Raw genomic sequence first — 8044 nt, 5'->3', positions numbered from 1 at the left:
AACTTACATGGATTTTGATAAATGAAAGAATTTGAAAAAATGTGGGATCCCTGGCTTTCATATTTACAATTACCCTCCAAATAGATTTGGGCATACAGGTGGATGGCAACAGACCTCTGGACAGGCACCTCACTTTCTCTTTCCCCCCTTTTTGGTTATTTTTACAAACAAATGGCCCCCCACCTACAACTGGCCTTCGCTGCAAGAAGCACATGGAAGGGCAATGCATGTAAAACAAAACCGAAGAAAATTCCCAACTCAACTTGTCAGCCAGCCTGCAACCAACCGAATTAACTAACAGTTTGTGTTAAGAATGGGGGGTTTAATTTGCACACTTTTGCAAATACATGCATAAGCTGCGGAAGCCGCGACAAGGCACCCCATTGCTGTCCGCAGACCTAACTCTATACATTTCTGAGAGCCTGAATAGTAGAAGCACATGCATTATAATGGATAGGCAGAGGGTACGCGAGCCAGTGAAAATGTGTTGAGTTAGGACTGCGAATAACAATAGGGTGCTTTGTCACGACCTCCACAGGTTACGCATGTATTTGCAAAACTGTGCAAACGAAACCCCTATTTTTAATGCAAAATGTTATGCCGCATATACACGGGCGGACTTTTCGACCAGACTGGTCTGATGGACTTTCTGACGGACTTTCGACGGACTTTTGACGGACTTCCGACGGACTTTTAAACAAATGGACTTGCCTACACACGATCACACCAAAGTCCGACGGATTCGTACGCGATGACGTACGACCGGACTAAAATAAGGCAGTTGATAGCTGGTAGCCAATAGTTGCCCTAGCGTGGGTTTTTGTCCGTCGGACTAGCATACAGACGAGCGGATTTTTCGACTGGACTCGAGTCCGTCGGACAAATTTGAAACATGCTCCAAATCTAAAGTCCGTCAGATTTTTGACCGAAAAAGTCCGCTGCAGGTCCGATGAAGCCCACACACGATCGGATTGTCCGCCGGATTCGGTCCATCTGACCAGTCCGGTCGAAAAGTCCGCCGGTGTGTACACGGCATTAGACAAATTAATTTGGTTGGTTGCAGGCTGGGTGACAAGTTGAGTTGCAAATTTTCTTCAGTTTTGTTTTACTTTTGTTATCTTTCCCTATACTATTATTCCTACTTTTTCTCCTAGTTTCTTCATTTCTTCTTCCTTTTCTCCTTTACTAAGTGATTAATTTGATGAAAATTGTAGTATGGTCATATAGGCTAAGGAATGCTTTTATCGTCTCTGCATTTTTCTCAAGTGGACACGTTAAGGAAAATTATACCATTGCTTGGTTGTGATGTTATCTCTTTATTAGTACCCCCCTTCCGTCCTTGGCTCGAAGGACCTTAGGTGAAACCTCCTGTATGTTTCGCATTTGAACGCTAACGTTTTCTGACTGCAGCTATTATAACGCACTGCATGTTACTGTACCTATGAGCATACCCTTGGGTGTTTTGTGTTTACCCTCTTTTTTCTTTATTTAAATCTATATTTATCTCTGTATCGTTCTGTATTATTGTAATACATTCCTTTTTCTCTGTGAAAATTAATACAAATTGATTGAAATACAAAAAATGTTGTGGTCCTAAGCTACATTTTGTCAGGCCAGGAGGTCGGAGATGGGACCATGGAGCTGAGGTCTATGAGACCCGCAGTACTTACATCCGAGCGGGAGCTGTACCTCTCCTGCATGTAAAAGAACAGATTTGACAGCTACAGAATAAAGTCATAATGATGGGAGATTTCTTTTCTGGCATGCATTCTGTTGCTGCAGTATTGCCAGTAAGTTTTTAGTGCATGGGGTTCGGCTTTAACAAGCATTTAACCCTTGCAGTGCAGGAGCCCCACTGCAAGGACATTTTTTTTCAGCTTTAATATTAATGGTTTTATGTTCTTAGATAATCTCTATTGTTCTCATATGCTGTGTATTTTAATCTATTACCTGGGAGACTTCCAGTAATTTGATATTTTGTAATATTACTCCCAAGTTTTCAATGTACAGTCCATATAGCGTTCCCAAACCTCCCTCATCTGCCAAAAAACAAAACAAAAAATAAAAACAGAATTTTTCTTTTTTCAAAAGGCACCTTTATGTCAAATATGATGGGGCATATTATGTAACGTGAAGTCTAAATATTAAACCATTTTTAAAATGACACTTTGTGTAATTGAGATGTGTGCAATGGTAAATATAAGATGGCTAACTTCACTGACTTTTGTTTCCAGATTTGCCTCTGTGCCCCCTCCCCACTACCACCCATTTTTTTTTTCTAGTAACACGTTTGCTAACCATGTTCTTACTGCTGTCTGTGCATGTATGGGTGTCACAGGAACAGGAAGAAAATGAGGGGAAAGCTCAATACGGGGTAGTCACAGACAGAAATAAAATCTCAAATTTTAAGATTTTTAAGGTGGAGTTTAATCTACTTGTATTTTGCATTCCCTGATTCCCCCCTCCCCCATCAAAATGCTAATGACATTTTTAAATAAAACCTTTCTGTTTTCATTACATACCTTATTTTAGATGTGGTGATGTCATATCATCGCTGGATCTCTGTGCTTCTCTATGCAATGCTGGCAAATCATGGCTGGTGGAAAAGGTTGGCAGGGTGTTGTACAAAGCTTCCTAAAAGCTTCACAGCACCCTACCTCAGTACTCTTCTAAAGAGCCCACAACTCTGATGAAATCAGTGGTCTGGTTCTTGGGAGGACTTCTACAAATATTAAAATGTCTTCATGGATGGATGTCAATCTAGAGGAGTGGGTGTTCCTAGGTAGGTTGTATTTGCATGAGGACCACCCTTGGTTACCCCCACATGTGATGCTGAACCTCCGTGATGGGAAAACTGAAATCCAATGAATGAAAGGGGTGGGCCAGGGACAGTAGGGCTGGGGAGGAGGCTGCTGGATGATGCTGCACCTAATCCAGCCCGGGACCTAAATTCCACCGCGTGCGGATGAGCACAGCATACTTGCACAATATGGCACACTTACCTGTCAGGTTCTACTCCTTAAGCAATGACAGGTCAGAGTTTCAATCCCCTCTCTGTCTGCTGCTGCTGACACACTTCCCTAGCAGCAACTTCCAGGACTTATTCCTTTTTGGCCATTGGACGGCCATGGATGATGTAACTCCTGTGCATACACACAGAAATTGCATCCAGGGCAGTCTTTAACGTGGGGCAAAAGTGGCAGCTGCCTTGGGCCCAGTCAAGCGTAACATCAGGGGGTCACCCCTAGCTTCAGGGGGCCCGTGCGGACTCCCTTTTAGATCAGCTTAGCCGTGCGCTCTCCCTCCCACAGCTGCGGGGGCCACTACAGTGAGTCTCGGGTCAGGTGTGCTGTGACAGGGGAGAGGCGCCACTGTGGGTTGTCTGTGTGCTCGCAACTTGCTTGCCCCCCTCCTCTTGTTAACAGCGGGCTCAGTGTAATCGCTCCTCTCTCCCCCCCTCCTCCTGTCAGCAGCGGGCTCAGTGTAATTGCTCCTCTCTCTTCCCCTTCCCTCTGGCTAAGCAGAACAAGGAGCCAATCAAGAGAGACTCGAGGGGCATGATGGGATATGCAGTCCCGAGGAGTGGACTATTCGCTGAAGTCCATGGGGCCTGAACTACACCCTTCTTTTAAAGGAGGAAGGAGCAAGATTTGCCTGGGCAGAAATGAGGACAGTGCAGTGTTCTGGGGGAAGTTGGTAAGAGGAACGTGTGGTACAGTTCCCCCAGAGAGAGACTGAGCTGCTGAAAAAACACCAAGCAAATACCATGTGTGGGAGACTGCAAGAGGACTGTGTTGCCGAGCCACTGCCAGGGTACGGACCTTGCTGCACTGCCTACTGGAGTCGTCATGGGCAACCCAGAGTGAGATGACACCTGATCGAAGGGACCACTTCTGCTGTGTCACTGGATCTGGTGAGAGGGCCTTACAGCCACTACTTGCTACCACCACTAGAGAATGAGCAACTAGGAGCTACCTAACAGCTACCTTATAGCTCTGGTACCAGTGGCAGAACTCCCAGGGTAACAAAGGTCGCACTTGTGACCGGGCCCTGCCATTCCATCACCGTGGGGAGGCCCCCGATGGCAGGAAAGGGGCCTGCTGCAAAACTTGCCATGGACAGATTCCTCCCCCTACCTTTTCACCAAGCAGTGATTAGGTGGTTCCCACTGAAGTACTGGTAATCCCTGAGGTGGAGCCTGCTGTGAGGCTCGCTGTGATTGGGTGGGACTCGGAAGGGGTGTGGCAGGCCTTGGAGGTGATCGCGGCTTGTGGGGTAAGCAGGTGTGCTGTTAGGAGAGGCTTAGGCCAGCCATAGAGGTTACAGGAAAGAAAATCGCTTGATTCTTCAATCAACCCAGGAGCCATTGCATTCTCCTGGTAGGGGGCGGGAGAAGCCACCCCTGTTGGGTAGTGATTGTAAAATCTGATAGGCTGGTTGTACCCAAGTTGATCGATCCATCAACTTGGGTACATTCAGCCTGCCCAAATAAAGGGCCTGAATCCTGGCCAGTTCCTGCTGAACCAGCCGAGATTCGAACTGTCTGTGGCCGGCTTTAGTCAGGCTGCAGAGCGGACTGGATGGAAATATGAGCTGTGGTGGCTACTAATTGGAGATAGAAGATCCCAGGGGAAGCACATGATAACCTTTTTATTTCTAAAAGATCCCTGGTGGTAATATCATGCATTTCCACTAGGGTTCTGCTAGCAAAGCAATGGTTAATTATACACTTCCAACACGGATCTGAAATGGTTATTCATGCACTTTTAACTGGGATCTGCCAGCAATGAAAGGGTTAATAATGTCCAGTCTCCCCTCACCTTCTGTCAGACTTCCACTTACCAGACTGATGAGTCCACTTGGGCAGAGGGTAGACTCCCTTACGTATCCGACTCGCAGCCCCTGGTAGAGCAGACAGAAGGCACGGGAGAGCGGAGTGGTATAGGAGCCTGCTGAAGGGATCCAGGTGCTGGAGGAGAGATGAGCTTCAGGCAGCAGGTCGGTAGTCTGGAACACAGGCCAACAGATGCTGAGCAGGAGCAGGCAGGCAGGTCAAGGCACAGGCAGGGTTCGGCAGCAGGCGGGCAGCAAGGTACAGTAGGAGCAGGCAGAAGCGGAGTCAAACAGGCCGAGGTCAGGTACAGGCAGAAGTCAGGAGGATCCAAAAGGCAAGCCGGGTCGTAAGGAGATCAGGAACACAGGAACACAAGATAGGCAACGGGAACTATGGCACAGGAAGCTGTTGATCAGGCAGCACCGAGCAGAGTGCATGGCAGACCTAAATAGGCTGGTTGGCGCCAAACAGAGCACACGTGCACACGCCAATGCTCACAGGCGCGCACCAGAGGGGCCAGCACCGCGACCAGCAGGGTAAGCTCTCTGACACCTTCCCAGTCCATGGTGTGCAGGCAGTGAGGAGATGATGTGCTGTAACCTTCAGCAAGCAATCAGTGAGGCGTAGTGATGTGCTGTAACCTCTAACAACCAATAAGTAAGTGGTAATAATGCACAGTAACCTATAGCAAAAAATCGCTGAGCAGTAATAATGTGCAGCAACCTCTAGCAACCAATAAGTGAGTGGTAAGGATGTGCAGTAACCTAGCAACCAATCAACAAACAGCAATGGTGTGCTGTAGCCTCTAGCAACTAATCAGTAAGCCGTAATGCATGCTGTAACCTCTAGCAACCAGTCAGTGAGCATTAATCATATGTTGTAACCTCTGGCAGCCAGTCAGTAAGAGGTAATGATATGTTGTAACCTCTGGCAACCAATAGCAATCGCTGCCTAATCTGATACAGTAAACTGATTTTGAGTCTAGCTGCTATTTATTGTATGTCTCAGAGCAGGTGGAGAGCAAAATTGCATGGTGGGGGAGGGGGCAAGAAAATGATTTCCCAGGGTCCGATGAATATTAAAGATGACCCTGATAACATCATCCCCAACTCTATTCCTGCCATTCCAAAAATGACTTAAGATGTACACTACATGGGGCATGTGCTGCCTTCTCATTGTCATCTGCCCTATCGTTTAAACTAGGATGAACAATGCATGGGGCCTGCATTGCCATCTCTCCACCATCTCCCCCACCATCAGGTCCCTTGGTGATCCTCTTAGGCCATTGGATGGCCACAGATTAGATAACTCCTCTGCTGCTATATCCCCATTGGTTCTTCTAGGTAGAGACAAGTGCAATTCGTTTCGTTATGAATTTGTCTTCGGACGAAGTTCGCCATATTCGTTCATTCGAAAGCATCCGAAAGAATGAAAGACTCTTTTGACGAATGCATACGAAAACGAATTTTCAGAAAGAACGAAAATCCGAAAGAATGAAAATCCGAAAAAACAAGAAAACGATTCAACCTACGAGTTTAACGAATCGATTACATTCGGATAATTTAGTTTTTTGTATTTTCTGTTATAATTAAATTATTAACTATTAGTATAGTTTGTATTATTATTATTTTTATTTATTATTATAAATTATTAAATTATAGATTGGAATTTCCTTTCAAATTTGGCTAAAGTAACTGTTAGTGAACGGAACGAATATGAATGCATCTGAAATGATGAATTATCCAAAATAATGAATGCCGTATCTAAACGAATGGAACATAATGAATACGAATGCATCCGAAGTTATGAATAATCTGAAATAACGAATGGCGGTCATAACGAATGATCCAATAAAGGAAAAAAAATGAATGAAACAAAAATGAAGATAAACAAATTTTTCGGTAGTGCACGTGTCTACTTTTAGGTCACAGGGCAATCCTTCAGCCATTGCACGGTCACTGAGTATACATGCACATTGTCCCTGACTCTATTCTTGGCATGCTGAGAATTAGCTAGGTTGAACGGAGCATGGTCACCATCTCCTCCACCACTATTGCAGGCCCTCTGGCGATCCTCTTTGGCCCTTTAATGACCACTGATTAGGTTGCTCCTGTGCATGAACACAGGAGGCTACAATCACATTTCTGTGTTGGGAGAACACACGTAAAATCACGTGCTTTCCCACAATGCACAGAAACATGCTGCCCTTTTGCAGACGCACAGTTGTGCCAATAATTATTAATGGCTCTCCCATGAATCTGCCAGCACGCATGTTTTTGCGTGCACCAAAATACATGGTGCCATAGCACCATGCATTTCAGTATGGTGCCATAGTACCACGCATATCGGTGCGGTGCCATAGTACCATGCATTGGGGTGTGGTGCCATAGCACCATACATTTCAGTGCAGTGCCATAGTACCACACATTTTAGTGCGGTGCCATAGTACCATGCATTTCAGTGCAGTGCCATAGTACCATGCATTTGGGTGTGGTGCCGTAGCACCATACATTTCAGTGTGGTGCCATAGTACCACGCATTTCGGTGCGGTGTCATAGTACCATGCATTTGGGTGTGGTGCCATAGCACCATACATTTCAGTGCAGTGCCATAGTACCACACATTTTAGTGTGGTGCATTTTTGGTACGGTGCATTTTTAGTACGGTGCCATAGTGCCATGCATTTCGTTGTGGTGCCATAGCACCATGCATTTCAGTGCGGTGCCAAAGTACCATGCATTTCGGTGAGGTGCCATAGTACCAGGCATTTCAGTGCGGTGCCATAGTACCGGGCATTTCATTGCGGTGCCATAGTACCAGGCATTTCTGTGTGGTGCCATAGTACCATGCATTTCTGTGTGGTGCCATAGTACCAATGCATTTTGCTGCAGTGCCATGGCACCATGCATTTCGCTGCGGTGCCATGGCACCATGCATTTTGCTGTGGTACCATGGTACCATGCATTTTGGTGCATTGCCATAGCACTATGCATTTTGGTGTGGTGGCATTTCTCATAAGGGTCAGGGACTTCTTTTGAGAGTTTTTTTTTATGTGTAGTGCAGCCCAATAAAATGAATGGGCTGCCCTGCATGCGAAAATGTGCGCTTCAATGATGTGAATGGAGCGTAACGTTGTCCCTGCCACTATTGTTGGCATGCTGAGAATGATCCAGGAGGCTTGTTGTATGGTACATGCATGGTGCAGTATAC

Source organism: Aquarana catesbeiana, linkage group LG04 (genome assembly GCF_042186555.1).
Source record: "Aquarana catesbeiana isolate 2022-GZ linkage group LG04, ASM4218655v1, whole genome shotgun sequence".
NCBI classification, from domain to species: Eukaryota; Metazoa; Chordata; class Amphibia; order Anura; family Ranidae; genus Aquarana; species Aquarana catesbeiana.
Note: the sequence above shows the minus strand (reverse complement) of the source record.